The sequence below is a fragment of the Bos mutus genome, chromosome 11 (assembly GCF_027580195.1).
Source record: "Bos mutus isolate GX-2022 chromosome 11, NWIPB_WYAK_1.1, whole genome shotgun sequence".
Classification (NCBI taxonomy): Eukaryota; Metazoa; Chordata; class Mammalia; order Artiodactyla; family Bovidae; genus Bos; species Bos mutus.
Genome location: NC_091627.1, coordinates 2,061,079 through 2,077,173, shown reverse-complemented (window position 1 = coordinate 2,077,173; position 16,095 = coordinate 2,061,079). Strand labels below are relative to the sequence as shown.

Genomic DNA, 16,095 nt, shown 5'->3' with positions numbered 1-16,095 from the left:
CAGGGGAGCGGGGAGGGTGGAGGTGAGGCCTTCGGGAGATGGTGGGAGGGCCAGAGAGCCGGGCTGGTCGGGGGGAGCAGACTGACCCCCAGAGACTGCGGGGACGGCCCCGCCAGGCCTCAGGCCTCACTCACCTCTGTCCACGCTCTCCTTCTAAGTGGCCTTACCAGCCTCGTGGCTTTAAACATGGCCTGTGTGCTGACGAGTTACAGCGTTAGATCCACAGGCCAGACCCTCTTCCTGGAGTCCAGGCTGAGTCGCAGCCCCCCAGCTCCCCAAACCTGCTCCTCCTGCGCCCGACCGTCACTGTTAGCAAGTCCCACAGACCTCATATGTGTCCCAAGTGACCACTTCTCGTCACCTGGACCAGCCCCCGGCCTTCTCCCACCCTGCCCTCCGAGCTGCCAGGCCCTGTCCCTCAGCTGTGGGAAACCCTCTGCTGCTCCCTGGTACCCTGGCCAATAGCCCTTGCCCTCTGACCCCACTCTGCAGCCACACTGGCTGGGCAGGCCAAAGCCTCTGCACTTGGCTCTCCTGGTCTGGACCATCCTCCCAGAAGTCCCCGTGGCTCCTCACTGCCTCCCTTAAATCCTGATCCCGGGTGTCTTGGGCCCCACCTTCCCAATCACTGCCGCCTGCTCTGCTTGCCCCACTTAAGTGTCCACTAAGACTCTGGAATGGTCTAGGATGTGAGCTCCTGGGGCTGGGGTCCTCTCCTGCCTGGACCGTTCCCCAAAGAGTGGGGCTGCTCAGTTACTATTTGTTCCTTGAATGTCTGTGATGCTGAAGTGAAAGTGGTGTCCGGCTCTTTGCGACCGCGGACTATACAGTCCAAGGAATTCTCCAGGCCAGAATATTGGACTGGGTAGCCGTTCCCTTCTCCGGGGGATCTTCCAATCCAGGAATCGAACCTAGGTCTCCCGCATTGCGGGCGGATTCTTTACCAGTGGAGCCACAGAGAGAGAAGCCACCAGAGTCGCCGACTACAGCCACCTGCAGGACCCGCTCTGACCACCCGGGCCTCCTGCCTAGCCTCCCCGCCCCTGCGCCTGCGCCCATGCTCAGACATACTGACGGGAAATAGAAGCCACCTGGCTGTCCTGATGCCCGGTGTCCGTCCCTGGCCGTGCCCCTGACTCTGTGGCTGGGTGGGGATGAGGAGGTGAGACACACCTGCTCCAGGTACACGAGAGCCGTGGGCCGCTTTGTATTATGAAAAAAAGCCAAGCAGCTCCAAGAGCGGAGGGAGTGCAGTCGCATAGGTGCCTGTCCCCGCGGCACACACGAGTACCACAGCCTCGTGTCACACGCCCTGCCTGCGCTGTCGCGGTGCAGTCGCGTGCCGCATACGCCGTGTATCCATGTGCCGCACACGCCGCGTACCAACGTACACCACAGCCGTGTGCCCACATGCCGCACACGCCGTGTACCCACGCGCATCACAGGCCCTTGTGTGCACAGCCACGAGCCGTGCAAACTGAAAAAAACAGTGGTTAGATGCCACGAAGTAGGTGGCAATGCCTTAACCGTATGCGTGTTGTCAGGCCCGAGAGCCTCTTCCATCCTTGTCAAGGGGAGTGCTAACCTTCTCTCCTTTCATACAACACAACTTAACTTCTGCGCGCTCCATATTTAAAGCCCTGTAGCATAGCCACCTTCTGCTTATGGTGACTAACTTCGCGCCGCTGGAGGCGGCTGCATCCAACATGGAGGCACAATGAAGCTCATCCTAAACTTCTACTTATTGTAGCGTGAAGAAAAAAGACTGCTTCCGTAAAAGGGAGAAAAATTAAAAAAGCCTTCGTGCTCTAATATATTCATAAAAGCAGCCAATCAGAGGCTGAGAGGAATACCCGGAAGCCCAGCGTCCCGCAAAGACAAGAGATTCCCCCGGAAACAAAACAGGGCGGGCGCGCACTTCCTACCGCGACACGCCTCGCGGCCCGTCAGGAGACGGCGCGAAACCGTCTGCGGAAACGGAAGTGGTTTGTAGCGAATCAGAGGGCGAGGAAGGAAGGGCCGCCGCACGAACTTCCGGACGTGGCCCCGCGCTTGGAACTGTGGGTGTGGGCGTGTCGGGGCGCGCTGTGCGCATACTCCCGGGGTACGGCCGTCGGCTTCCGCGCATGCTCGGGGTCGAAAGGCGGACGGTCTGTTGCCGGCTGCTCGCTGTGGTCTACACGGTGCCGGCTTCTGCGATTCCTGTACCCACCCCGCCCTTAGCCTGTAGCTTTAAGATACAGTTCTGCAGCTTCGGGTGCTGGCCGTCCCCGGAGTGCAGACGGCGAGCTATGCGGCTCCCGGCCCGAGGCTGCAGGCGCGGGGCCGCGTGTGCGCGGGAAGCGAGCCTCCGGTAAATCACGTGTTTGTGCGTGTGCACGTGTGTGCAGACACGCCCGCGTGTCCACAGTTTCCGCGCGCGCCTCGGCGCCCACACGCGCCCAGTGTCACGTCGTATGTGTGCGCGGAGACAGCACCCGAGGTGTGGCCGGTGGGTCCAGCCTGGGGACGCCGAGCGTTCTGGGGTGGAATCGGCCTGCAGGACGCCAGCCGCGTCCCGCCAGCCAGCCGCCCCTTGAGAAGTTTCAGGTTGGCCGGTTTCCTTAGACCTCCTCCGTCCCTGGAATTCTCCAGGCAAGAATACTGAAATGGATTGCCATGCCCTCCTCCAGGGGATCCTCCGACCCAAGGATTCACCCCCGTCTCTTAAATCTTTGGCAGGCAGGTTCTTTACCATTAGCGCCACCCGGGAAGATCCCGGTTAGTTCCAGGTGGAAAGCTCACCGGGTCCTCAGGGGTCAGCTGTACCCAGTTTGCAAATTATCCTGGGAGGAAATAGCCTAGACCGTGACCGGGAGACAGGCGGGCAGCCACTGGGGACTGGGTCAGCTGGGAGCGGGTGTGCTGCCCCGTGTCTGCACTCCCCAGGTGTAGCTTGAGGCCTGGCTGTCACTCTGGAGCCGGTCAGGACCGTGGGCAGCTGCAAGAGGCATCAGCCCTGTCTGGGTCACTGCTTTGTCCACCTGCCCGCGCAGTCCCAGCGGCCGGGCCCCCTTAGTTCCAGACCTCGGGGTCTGTGACTCGTACCCACCGTCAGACCACTGCCAGCCATGCTCAGCAGTGTTCCGCGGCTCTTATGGGCAGCCTGCCGCGCCTTAGCATTTTGCTTCCAGACCCAGCACGTTGCTGCCACTTACTACCTGAAGGGCCCTGGGCCGCTTTTCCAAACCTTGGCTGTGTTAGAACGCCTTCTATTCCTCTGTATTCCGGGCTTGTCTGGGTCCCGCCCCTGCCCAACCTGGATGCCCCCTGCCTGGGGGGCATTTCAGGGCAGGGCGAGTGCCCGCTGGAGAGGAGCTGCTGTCTTCACTCAGCACCCGCTGTGTGTTGAGGCCCTGGTGGCCCCACACCACTGACCTCCTGCGAGGATGGTGCCATCAGCACCCGCACGTCTAGCTGACAACATGGGCCGAGGTGTGTAATGTGGACATCAGCCCTCCAGTGGGCAGCAGAGGGCTTCGAGCCAGGCTGCAGGGTGAGAGGTTGGGGGAGTCTACGGTCTTGCTCCACAGCCAGGGCTTCTGCACACGACCCCCCAGCCTTGGGCCTCCCGGGACCCTCGAGTCTGGGCACATGGGAGGCTCCATTCAAAGTGGTCCAGAGCCCTGGTGACGTCACCTCCCCATTGCCAGGTTCCCGGTCCCCATGGGCAGCTGACTGCATGCAGATTCCTGGGCAGAGTCTGACTCTGGGGGTCCAGGGTCAGGCCTAGGAATCCGCATTCACAAAGCCTTTCGGGCACCCACTCACCCCCGTCTTGACAGCCTACGTTTGCCCTGGGTGGAGAGTGGATCACTCCACCTCATGCAAAGGACTTTGAGGTGATGACACTGACCAGGGAAACCTTCAGAATAAGGTGGAGGCTGCCTGTGAGGGAAGGCAGCCAGAGGGTCTTCACAGGGTCTAGAGGACCAACCGGGGAGGACCCTGGAGGCAGCAGCTTCCTCCTGGGACTGGTGCAGACCGGGGTTCCCGGATTGCATTTACCGAGGCTGTTTCTCCTGGGGCCTGCTGGTGCCTCCAGGACGCCCATCCCTCACCGGACCTGAGTTCCCTGGGAATGAACTCACTAGACCATCCCCAGCAGTCATCCCTAAAGGCCCCCGCATGGAATCAGGGGCTAAGCCCAGAAAAGTCCCAGAAGTAAGAGAGGGTGAGATCACCCAGTCCTGCCTGTTTCTCAGAAGCTGCGGGAGAGGCGTGGCTTGCGGAGTGAGCTCCACCCCCTCCACCTGTAGTTGCCTGGGTTGTTGGGAGGAGGGTACCCAGACCCGGAGGGTGAGAAGTGTGGGGTCCCCTCCAGCCCTGGTGAAGCCTGGGGCCCCTATGAGTCTTTTCTCTGCAAATGTCCTGGTGGAATTGCTAGATTAAATACCGGACTCCGGTTGGATTGGAATGTCAGATAAAAGGTGAGGGCTTAAAAGTGTAAGGATGCCTCAAACATTTTTTAGGACATGGCGTATTCATTGTTTCTGTGATACTGCCCTGGGTTTTACTTGCTACATTTGGCAACTGCAGGAACAGGGGAGGGGGGCTCTTGTCATCTGCCCAGGAATGAAGCACCTTCCAACGTGTTTTAGTGACTCTAGTTCTTGGGATGCCCTGTGGGAACAAGGAAGGAGCTTGTTTGGGCACTTCTGTGTTGAACAAGGGCTTCCCAGGAGGCGCTAGAGGTAAAGAACGTGCCTACCAGTGTGGAAGACACAAGAGATGGAGGTTTGATCCCTGAGTTGGGAAAATCCCCTGGAGAAGGGAATGGCAACCTACTCCAGTATTTTTACCTGGAGAATCCCATGGACAGAGGAGCCCGGCAGGCTACAGTCTATAGCGTTGCAGAGTCAGACATGACTGAAGCAACTTAGCACGCACACACAGCACATGTGTGTTGAACAAAGTTGTAGAACGCTTCCCCACCCTCTTGAAAGGAAAGCCTGAGGGGGGGCCATGGAGTTTGTGAACACGAGGGCTTATCGGGGGCAGGGGTGGGCATTGAGTCATCTACGGCGGTTCTGCAGGTCTGCACAGGATGCGGAAGAGAAGGTCCAGGGGAGGGGAGAAAGTGGGGGAGAAGGGCCAAGGACAGAGGAGAGGAGGCCGGGGCCTCAGCAGCCCTTGGTCCCAGCCGGACCAGCTGGCGTCCACGCTGGGCACGCCCCGGTCCCCGAGTCCACTTACAGTCCCCGGAAGCACTCCACCACAGGGACTGAGGACCGCCTCGGGCTGGGTGGGAGCCTCAGCCCTGCTGCTGCCCTGACTGCAGTGCCTTCCCTGCGGGCCAGGCGGCTCAGGACAGCCTCAGTTTTCCCGCTCTCTGGTGAGGCCTGCACTTGGGCTGGGGAACGTCAGAGTCAGGAGCCAGGTGGCTGGAAGAAGCCTGAGGCCAGCTTGGGCCCCCGAAGCAGCTGTCTCCCTTTCCCGGGAAGCCCTCGGTGTGGCGGCTCCGCCTGTCTCACAGCTCGGGGTTCTAGGCCCCTGCAGGTGGGGCAGGCCCATACGTGGGGGCATTCTTCCCTCCCCTAGCCCCATCCCGCAGAGGCCGGGCCTTGGTGGGACGAGAACTCGGGCTGGACTCAGGACTGGTCTTGGAGACATCGGCGGGCTGCCTGGGGCCGGGCTGACGGCCGTGGGCTGGCCTAGCCCCTGACCCCGTTCCCTCCAGCTCCCAGACCTCCATCTGTCTGCTGACCAGCTGGCCCCCGCGGCCCTTCCAGTTTCCTGGGAGGTCCTCGGTTGGGCAGTGGAGAGCGGTGACATTCCCAGCAACAGCGACAGGTGCCAAGGACCCATTGCTTTTTGGGGACAGAAGGCCTTGGTGACCCGGGAACCTCCTGGGGCCATCACGAGTGTTTCAGAGGCAGTGCTGGGGTTCCGAGGGTCGGCTTCAAGGCCTTTGCTCACGGCCACCCCTCAGCAGGGGCCTTCGGGACCCAGCAGGCCCCAGCTGGTGGAGGGCCCTGTTGGCTGGCTCCCATCCTGCTGGCCTTGGAGTGGCCGGCGGGTTGTCCCTGGGTGGGGGCTCCGGCCCCTTGCCTGCGCTTTGCTGTCTGCAGGGAGCTCCAGGAGGAGGGGGCGCGGGCTGTCTCCTCCTCTCTGCCGCGGAGGGCCTGCGTCCCACCTCCTGTAAACCTGAGAAGCGGAGCCTTCTTGCTTGTCCAGTCTGGGTCTCTGGGGCCCTGTACGTAGGTCACCTAACGGCCAAGCCTCAGTTTCCTCCCCGACGGGACTGGAGTTCAGAGTTTGGCTCCCAGGGAGGGCTCAGTAGTGGGTGACTGTTACTGTCCCCTTTGCCAGATAGACAAACGGAGGTTCAGGGCGTTTCGAGAGTGCCTGCAGGAGGCACCCCGGGTGCTCTGGGCAGCAGGGTCTGGAGCCCAGGCTCCTGGGCCCCAGAGATGCCAGGAGGTACCAGAGGATGCTGGGGGCTGGTGGCCGTGCCGGTGGGGGAGGCATCAGATTTGTGGGGTTCCTGATGCACAAAACCTCTACCCAGGTGTAGCCTGGACGCTTTTCCTGGAGTTAATTCTTTCAAAAAGTCCGCTTTTTTTTCATAATACGTGGAAAACCTCCTCATTGCCTGTGCATTTAAACCACACGGGAGCAAAGTAACCCTACTCTTGCCAACCACCCACTCTGATCAGCACACTCTCTTGCATTTTTGCTGATTTCATATTTCCTATTAATTGCTGCACGTGAAATGGCCTCTCAGTGACTTGGGGGGCGCCCGGGGCAGGACCAGCACTAATTATTTATTTTTTGTGTGTGAGTTTCAGTTTCTCATGACTTTTCCTGGCAGTAGAGGACTCATCTAGAGGTTTGCTGTGCAGGGGAGGAGGAAGGTCCAGGTGAGTGGCTGACTTTCCAGGGTCTTCTCTGAGTGTTAATGGCCCAGATGCTTTCAGACAGGATGTCCTGTGTGGTTCTGAGACCCTGTCGCTCAGTGTCGTGTTTCTGAGGATGGGGCGTGTCGCTCAGCCACAGTACAGAGTTAGTGCAGTTTCTTTCTGCCCCACCAAGAGCTGTTACGAAATTGCTGCCGTCATGCAGTTGATGGTGGGAAGGAGGAGCCTGCTTTTCCCTCTGCTGGGTCCAGAGCCCCGGGCAGGCAGGGTGGCTGTCCCCCCTGGCCGTCCCTCCCGGGGATGCCCCCAGGTCGCTCGGCCGAGCCCGCAGGAAGGGTGATGCCGGTCCAGGGGGCGGGTGACCTCTTCTTGGGGGCTGCTATTAATAAAGTGACCGCTGACCCCGGACGTGCGGAGAGTGGAGGGGACCGTGCGTTCCCAGGGCTGGCGCTTGGCCCGAGGCCGTTCGTGCGTGACTGGCTGGCCTCTCGGGCGCTCTGGTCCTGCCCTGGCCCCCATGGCCCCGATGGACAGGAAGCTCCTTGTGGACCAAGCATGGGGCTGCCCTTCCTCCCAGATATAAATATCCCAGGACCAGCTCCCTGCGAGCGTCCTGAGGCCCCGAGGGGGGGAACCAGGCGGGACCCGGACACAGGTCATCTGCTCTCCGCAGGCCGGCTCACGGCCGCTCCAGAACTTTCCCAGGCTGCCGCCAGCTCTGCTTTAGGCTGCAGAAGCAGCCGGGCAGAGGGCTCTGCTTTGTTTCTCCTCAGTCATCTGTGGGACAGAAGGGGGGACGGTGCCCACCTCCAGGAGTCCTGCCCTTGGCTGGGGGGACAGGGAGGATGTGATGGGGGTGTCTGTGTCTCGTGTCCTCTGCATCCGGGCCCGAGCCCTCGGGCTCCAGAAGGGGGAGACAAACGTTCAGACAAGTCACTGCCAGGCCGGCCTGTCCAACGAGCGGCCGTGTGGGCCGGTTCCCGCTGCACTTGGTGCTGCGCCTCGTCTTCTCATGGGTCCACGCACCGACCTACTGCCTCTGTCCACCCTGAGCCCCGTGGCCGCCCCGTGGCCGCCCCCGTGGCCCTGGCTGGGCACCCGGCTCCTCCCCAGAGGCTGCAGGGGTGTGGCCCTGGAGCCTGGGAAGGAACACAGCCCTCCTCGTTCTTGGCCCTGGTGGGTCCAGTTTGGCAGGGATTCTGGGGGACTCAAAATGATGAAACATCTATGCACCCGTTGCGTGGGGGCACCAAAACTCACCCTGTAAGTGAGACTGGAAAGAATTTAGTTTTTAAAAAAAGGCTGCTACACAGAGCAAGGCTGAGCCAGGCGTAGGGGAGGGCACCTGCTCCCTGCTGCTCTCCTTCTCAGGCCCATCGAAACCACCCTCACCTCTGCATGCAGCTGTGACCAGGGGGTACATGGAGGATTGCTGCCCTGGGACCTGGGCTTTGCTCTCTCCAGGTGACAGAGGAGAAAGCTGAGATTCAGGGATTTGAAGGCACCTTTTGGCTTCCCTGGTGGCTCAGATGGTAGAGAATCCGCTGGCAATGCAGGGGACCTGGGTTCAGTCACTGAGTCGGGAAGATCCCCTGGAAAAGGGAGTGGCTACTCACTGCAGTATTCTTGCCTGGAGAATCCCATGGGCAGAGGAGCCTGGTGGGCTGCATACAGGCCACGGGCTCGCAGAGCCGGACACGACTGAGCGACTAACACGCTTGGGTAACCACAGTCCAGGTCAGCCCCTGCCGCCTGCCAGGGAACTGAGGCGGCCCTCCATGGGGGTGCAGAAACACCCCTGTGCGAAGTTCTGCTTACGGTTCTCCCCCCGGGCCGGTGAGCAGAGGGCCTAAAAGCTCTAAGTCCTGTGGGAAAGAATTCCGCTCCCCCTTCACCCACCCAGTAGACACTCTGCCTGCAACAGACCCAGGTTCAATCCCTGGGTCAGGAAGGTTCCCTGGAGAAGGGCATGGCAACCCACTCAGTATTCTTGCCTGGAGACCTCCATGGACAGCAGAGCCCGGTGGGCTACAGTTCGTGGGGTTGCAAAGAGTTGACACGACTGAGCAACTAACGCTTTCACCCATCCGGCACTTCCCAAACCCCCATCCCCTGGAGTGGTGCCCGCAGCCCCCGTGGGTCTACAGCTGCACAGACACGCACTTTGAGAAGTGCTGCCCTGTGGAGGAGAAAGGTCGAGTGCACCGGTCTCTCCTGCCTGCAGGTCCGTCCCCTGGCAGGCCAGTGAGGACGGGTGTCGCGCTGGGACCACCAGGGGAGTTGCCCCGGAAGGTCCAGCCCTGTCCTGTAGGTGTCAGGGCGAGACCGCCCCCTCTCTAACCTCTCTTCTCAGCTGTGGGTGGAAACACAGGGGAAGCCCTCACCCTTCATTCAGGGGGTCAGTGCTTGCTGAAGATCCGCTGTGTGTCTTCCCCGACCCAGCCCCACAAGAAGACATTCCTCAAAGACATGTGGCCCCACACTCTGGACCTCCAGGCCTGGGTGGGGGCCAGGGAGCCGGCAGTGAACAAATGATTCCTGGATTAGGTTCAGAAGAGCCTCAGGGGCTGAGGGAGCTTGTCTAGGGAGTGGGCAGGGAAGGACAAGACCTGGAGTTGGAGTCACAGTTTGCCCAGGAAAGAAGGAGAGCGCTCTAGGAAAAAGACACAGCCTGTGCAAAGGCCCTGGGCAGGAAGGAGCAGGGCCCGGCAGGACCGGGAGGGAGGAGACACGCTCAGGAAGACCCAGAGATGGAGTCCGGGCGGCTGCAGAGGCATCGGGGAGGGGCCGGGGGCTGGGTTGGATTCTCAGGGCATAAGTGGGCAGCGTGGAGGATGTGGCCCCCAGGGTCGCCGCAGTCATCAGGTGGGATGCGGGGCTGGCCTGACTGGGAAGAGCAGCCTCTCCGCCTCAGTGCTCCTCCCGGGTCTCACAGCCCCTGCCCTGTCCCTCCGTCCTCCGTCCGTCCTTGTCCGGGGCTCCAGGTGCTGCGCTTACGGAGGCTGGCGGGGCTCTGCCTGTGTGTCTCCGGGGGGAGGGCCAGCCCAGAGCCTGCTCCTCCCAGTGGACTCCACTGGCCCACACGTGGGAGATGCTGCGCTGGAGAGAAGCGTACGTCAGAAATTTGAACTCGCAGCTCTGGGTACGCACGCTGGATGGCGGGGACCAGGCTTGGGCCAGCACTGTGCCTGGCTTGGAGGGGGCTGGGGGGTCCCCTGGGGGTGATGAGCACGAGGCGTCTCCCTGGGGCTGCCCCGGGTGACGCAGGTGGGGAGGTCACCGCTGTCGCCTCGCCCCACTTCCGGCATCTCCCTCCGCCCAGCCTGGGGTGGAAACAGCAGTGTCCACGCACGGGGTCGGCTCTGCACCATCTCAGGCCTCCCCAGAACCCCGAGGTTGGGGTGTCCTCCCCTTTGAGGATGAGGAAGCAAGCACCAGAGAGGGGAGTCATGGTAGAGCAGGGGTGGGTGTCATCCTTGGGGTCACGTGCCCCAGCCTGGACTTCGCGTGCACAGTGAGGGCTCAGCCCCAGAGGCAGGCGTGACTGAGGAGGTCCCACGGGGGCTGGGGTGGGGGGCGGTGGTGGGGGGCTCCTGGATGGTGCTGGCCCCAGCCTGTCTCCTTGAAGCCTCCTGCCCTGACCCAACGACCCCACCCTTGCCCCAGCGGCCTCTGCTATTTCCGGCCTCTCTGAGCCTCGGCCGGTCACGTCCCTGGTTCCCTGCAGGCTCCAGACTCAGCCTGCTGCCCACAGAGGCGACGAGAGCCACACTGGGCCCCTGGGCTTGCTGCAAAGACAGGGAGGTGGTCCCTGGGTACCTCCCACTTAGCTGGGCCGGACGCTGGAGGGTATTCGGAGCCTAAGTAAAGGCAGGCGGTGTGGTCCTTCTCTCTGGGGCTATCTGTCCAGGGTGGCGCACGGCTGCCTTCAGCTCAGACTCTGGGGTCCCACCCACCGTCCTGAATCTCCGTTTTGTCCTCGGGGGCAAGCGAAGCTGTATGCCTGGGCTCTGGCAACTGCTGTAACAAGACCCCACAGACCAGGGGCCTGAACACCACCGAGGCATACCTTCTCCGAGTCCTGGAGGCCTGAGGTCTGAGATCCCGTGTCATAGGGCATCGCTCCTCCAGGGGCTCCCAGGCAGGGTCCTTCCCACTTCTTCCAGCTGCTGGTAGCTGCAGATGCCCTTGGCTTGTGGCCGCATCTCCTCCTCCGTCTCCACGTGGCCCCTTCTCTTGTCTCTCATAAGGACTTCGGTCACTGGTTGTAGCTCCCCTCCCTCCCCCCATCCCCCCGGAAATCCAGGATGATTCATTTTGAGATCCTTAACGTAATTACATCTGCCAAGACCCTTCCCCCAATAAGATCGCGTATGTCTCCAGGATTCCAGGGACACATCTCTGGGGCCGTCAGGAAGCCCACTGCCCTCTCCAGCCTCGGTTTCTGCGTCTGTGAATGGGCCCCTCTTGAAGGCCGGGTGGGGCTGAGCAGAGCCCGGACCCTCCGGGGCAGCAGCTCCTCCGCGGGGGTCTGTACCTGGGCTTTGGCCCTGCTCTGTCCCCTCTGGACCTTGGGGGAGCTGTTCCTGCATCTTCGACACCGCAGGGCTCCTGCTGGGCGTTGGTGTCATAGGTCTTTCAGACTCTGAGACAAGCCTGTTTCCCAGAAGAATGGAGCTATGTTTCCGGTTCCGGGGGCGCAAAGTTCCGCAGAATCTGGGTTCATTTTGTGCTTTCCGTCGGACCCAGAAGGACACGTGGAGGCTGGAGAGGCTGTGAGGGCAGCTGGCCCCCCAGCCCCACCTGCCCCAGGCCAGCTGCAGCCCCGCAGCCCCTCCAAAAGACCGCGCCTGGAGAAGAGGGCAGACGCCGCCCAAGGGTCCGTCTTCTGGTCTGAGGGCAGGACGGGAGGGGCTGGGGCCAGGCAGGCCTCCCCCAGGGCCCCTTGGCCCCGAGGGGCTTACTGTGGGCCTTGTCCTTGCCAGCGGGCAGCTCCCCCAGCCCGCAGCCCCTTGGCCAGAGCGAACCCCACGGTTCTGCCCACGTCCCTGCAGGCCTGGCTGCTGCACCCGCTGGTCGGCTGGCTGACGTGCTGTGTCCACGCGTCCCTTCTGCCCCGTCCTCTTGTTTATTTAGCCTGGAGTAACCCTGGTGTTGCCTTTGCTCGACTGGGGAGCAGCATCCTCCGCACTTGGCCCATGACCTTGGAATGCTGGGCCCAGTTCTCTCCTTCCATTCTGGGCTGGTGGCCAGAGTGGGCCCGGGGGACCCGAACACGCGGCCCTGGGCTGACCACGGCCGCCAGCAGAGCATGGACTGAGCGTGGCTGGGCACTCCTCTGTAAGAGGGAGTGACCCCACCGGATGTGTGCACAGGAGGCGTGATCCTGAGTGTGCAGGCGCTTCTGTGGGAGTGAGGGCGCGTCTCGGGATCTGGGGCACGGGTGGGCCCTCAGCTGGGAGCTCCTGGGGTGAGTGGACATGTGGTGTGGGTGGGTGCGCCAGCTTCTAGAAGGAGGAGGCCAGTCATAACACGGGGACAGAGGAGGCAGGGACACGGGACAGGTGGTGTCGGGGGCCGACTTCAGCCGGGAGGTCAGAGACGGCATCTCGGGGTTCAGGTTCCATCTGGAGGTGAGGGCAGAGCCAGACATCAGGGCCCTGGAGAAAGCGAATCCAGGCCCCGGCCGGCACGTGCCAAGGCCCTGCGGGGGGTGAGCTTGCCGGACGGACAGAGGCCGAGGCTGGAGCGGGGAGTCGGGAGCTGCTGTCCCCGGGCTGGCCTCCCCAGCCCTGACACCCAGCCTGGGCGCCTGACGTCTGCCATGTGGCCCTGAGTCCGTCCATCTCACTGGCCCTCACGCGCCCCACTCAGCGTCTCAGTCCAGGGAGAAGGTTGGATGGACCCGTGTGCCTGCTTCCCTCTTGCCACCCGGTGGCCCTACCCCGCGGCCTGCCCGGGTCACTCCTGCGGGGTCTGCTGGCTGACGGCCACCCCGTCAGGCCACCTCCCCCCGCAGCGTCCCCGCCTTCACGGCTCGGTCGCACCCAGAATGCTGTCCTCCTGCCGCTCTGCCTGTCGCCCTGCCCCTCTGTTCCGCGTATCCAGGGTCCTCTCGCCGCCCTCAGCCCTGGACCCACGTGCCCAGGAAGCCCTCCCCCGCTGCCCGTGTGGCGGGGTGACACGTGCGGTCCAGCCCCAGGCCCTCCCTGGCGGCCCGTTCTGGCGCTGAGAAGCCGCTCGGTCACCTGGAGGTTTCAGAGTCCACCGCCTGTAACTGAGCCAGTGACGTGGCCTCTGCTCCGGGAGACCAAGTCATAGCCACGCTCCAGTTTCACCCTCAGAGACCCCAAGCAGGGGGGTCAGGTGTCACCCCCTTCCCAGGTGCTGTCCGAGGCCAGTGACCTATGAAGTTCAAGCGGTCAGCTGCAGGCCAGGGGACCTTCTGCAGCTCCTTCCTGGGTTCCATGGAGAGCTTTGGAAACAGGCAAGTTTTGGAGTTTGGTTGTGGGAAAAAACTCAGGTTCAGTGTGCAAGAGATAGAACCGAAAGAAGAGAAAAGTGAGGAAAAAATCGATTTTGCCACCCAGAGAGCACGGCCTGTGGCACAGGTGTTTAAGCCTTTCCCGTGTGTGTGTGTGTGTGTGTGTGTGTGTGTGTATCACGTATCCGCACTGAAGTGCCGTTAGGATCGTGCCTCTCTACGATGTCCGTCTTGTGTTCCTTGTATCCATGATGAGCTCTACCACAGGCCTTTAAATAACCATGAGGTGTCACATTATACAGGCTTCCCTAGCGGCTTTGCAGTAAAGAATCCTGCCGCTGCAGGAGATGTGGGTTTGATCCCTGGGTTGGGAAGATCCCTGCAGGGCACGGCAACCCACTCCAGTATTCTAGCCTGGAGAATCCCATGGACAGAGGAGGCTGGCAGGCTACAGTCCACGGGGTCGCAGAGACGGACACGACTGAGCAACTAAACCATCATCGCTGTCACATTACATAAAAACACCATAATTTATTTACCCCGCCCCAGCCCTCGATTTGACTGTTTTTGCCATAACAAAAGCCAGAATTCATTCAAATAGCCTAAGGACCCACTCCAGTGGAGCGAGCCAGAAGTGAGGTGCCCAAGTCAGCAGGTGCCCACACGTGACCGTGTGCGTGTGTGTGAGTGAGATGGTGTGTGTGTGTGTGAAAATTGCCCTGTTTCCTTCCAGGACAATAAATAGGAAAACAGAGTGCCTTTTCCCTCCATTTTATTAGTTTTAGATGTTAACAGTCATGCTGATTTGGGAGGGGTAAGTTCAGTTCAGTCGCTCAGTCGTGTCCGACTCTTTGTGACCCCATGAATCGCAGCACGCCAGGCCTCCCTGTCCATCACCAACTCCCGGAGTTCACTCAGACTCACATCCGTCGAGTCAGTGATGCCATCCAGCCATCTTATCCTCTGTCGTCCCCTTCTCCTCCTGCCCCCAATCCCTCCCAGCATCAGAGTCTTTTCCAATGAGTCAACTCTTCACATGAGGTGGCCAAAGGACTGGAGTTTCAGCTTTAGCATCATTCCTTCCAAAGAAATCCCAGGGCTGATCTCCTTCAGAATGGACTGGTTGGATCTCCTTGCAGTCCAAGGGACCCTCAAGAGTCTTCAACATCACAGTTCAAAAGCATCAATTCTTCGGCGCTCAGCCTTCTTCACAGTCCAACTCTCACATCCGTACATGACCACAGGAAAAACCATAGCCTTGCCTAGACGGACCTTTGTTGTAATGTTGTAATGTCTCTGCTTTTGAATATGCTATCTAGGTTGGTCATAACTTTCCTTCCAAGGAGTAAGCGTCTTTTAATTTCATGGCTGCAGTCACCATCTGCAGTGATCTTGGAGCCCAAAAAAATAAAGCCTGACACTGTTTCCACTGTTTCTCCATCTATTTCCCATGAAGTGATGGGACTGGATGCCATGATCTTCGTTTTCTGAATGTTGAGCTTTAAGCCAACGTTTTCACTCTCCACTTTCACTTTCATCAAGAGTAAGAGATGTCTTTTTAACATTTGCATCTTGTGAACTTAAACAGTTTGAAATGCTTGTTGACTGTAAGTAGATGGGTATTCAGGCGCTTTGCCCACTTTTCGCTGATGGGATAACCGTCCTCATTATGTGCTTGTAGGACCCTTTTTTTCTTTCAATTTTTTTTAATGAACTGGAGAGTGCGTTTTGTTTTTGTATTTATTTATTTTTCGGCCGTGCCAGGAGGCCTGTGGGATCTTAGTTCCCTGACCAGGGATTGAACCTGTGCCCTCTACATTGGAAGCGCAGAGTCTTAACCACTGGGCCACCAGGGAAGTCCCTAGGACCTCTTCTGTTCTAATAATGGAGAATGCTTTCCGGCTGTACACGCAGCAAATATTTCTCCAAGTTTGTTTTTCTTTTGTCCTTTGGGTTTGTCTATAACTTGTCTGTGTTTGAACGTTAATGTTTCTGGACCCACTCAAGTGGCTCTCTCCTCAATAGTGGGGGCTTTCAGCGAGTGGGAGGATGCCCCCGTGTCATCAAGCTCTTCCTGGAAGTGCATTTCGTGGTGGGACAGTCTGGGGTCATCCCTCTTGGCTCACGTCAACCTAAACAGGACATTCTGTGCAGTAACAGAGATCACATTTTGTTTGTGTGTGGGAAAATCAGAGATATGTGAATGGGTGTGTGCGTGCGAGCCTGTGTAGGGAAATGGGGCAAGACTTACCCAATTAGCAAGTTTTAAAAAACGCCCTTTGCCCAGTCTTAAAACTCCACTTCCTTTTCAGCATAGAGCATGGCCTGGCCCTTCCCAGAGCCCTGAGCCCTCCCGAGTCATGGGGGAGCCCCTGGACGGGGAGGCAGCCAGCCAGGGGAGGGTTGACTGAGGGCAGCACATGGCCGTCTAAGGCATCCAGGCTTCCCCCAGCACCCGGGGGCTCCCCAAAGGCAGGCGAGGACAGGAGTCCTTGCGCCCTTTCCAGCACATTGCATCAAGTGGGGTAGAGGTCGCATTTGCTCCAGACAAAGCCTATGCTGGCCAGCAGGCTTCCCAGCACAGTGTCCTGGGTGGTGGCCACTGCCTGGGTTTCTCTCCACACCCACTTCACAGATGGGGAAGCTGAGGCCTGGGGATGACTGTTCAGGAGGCAGACACCCTCTTGCTGCTCAGCTGTGGTTTTGCCTCCG

At 60.3% G+C, this 16,095-nt stretch overlaps 1 non-coding gene across 1 annotated transcript; it reads right to left on the bottom strand.

The window, feature by feature from the left end:
• Window positions 1-1,481: 1,481 nt before the first annotated feature.
• On the bottom strand, window positions 1,482-1,607 carry LOC138990062 (U6atac minor spliceosomal RNA). Its single transcript, XR_011466235.1, has one exon. It is a non-coding gene; the product is annotated as a U6atac minor spliceosomal RNA (small nuclear RNA).
• Window positions 1,608-16,095: the final 14,488 nt, after the last annotated feature.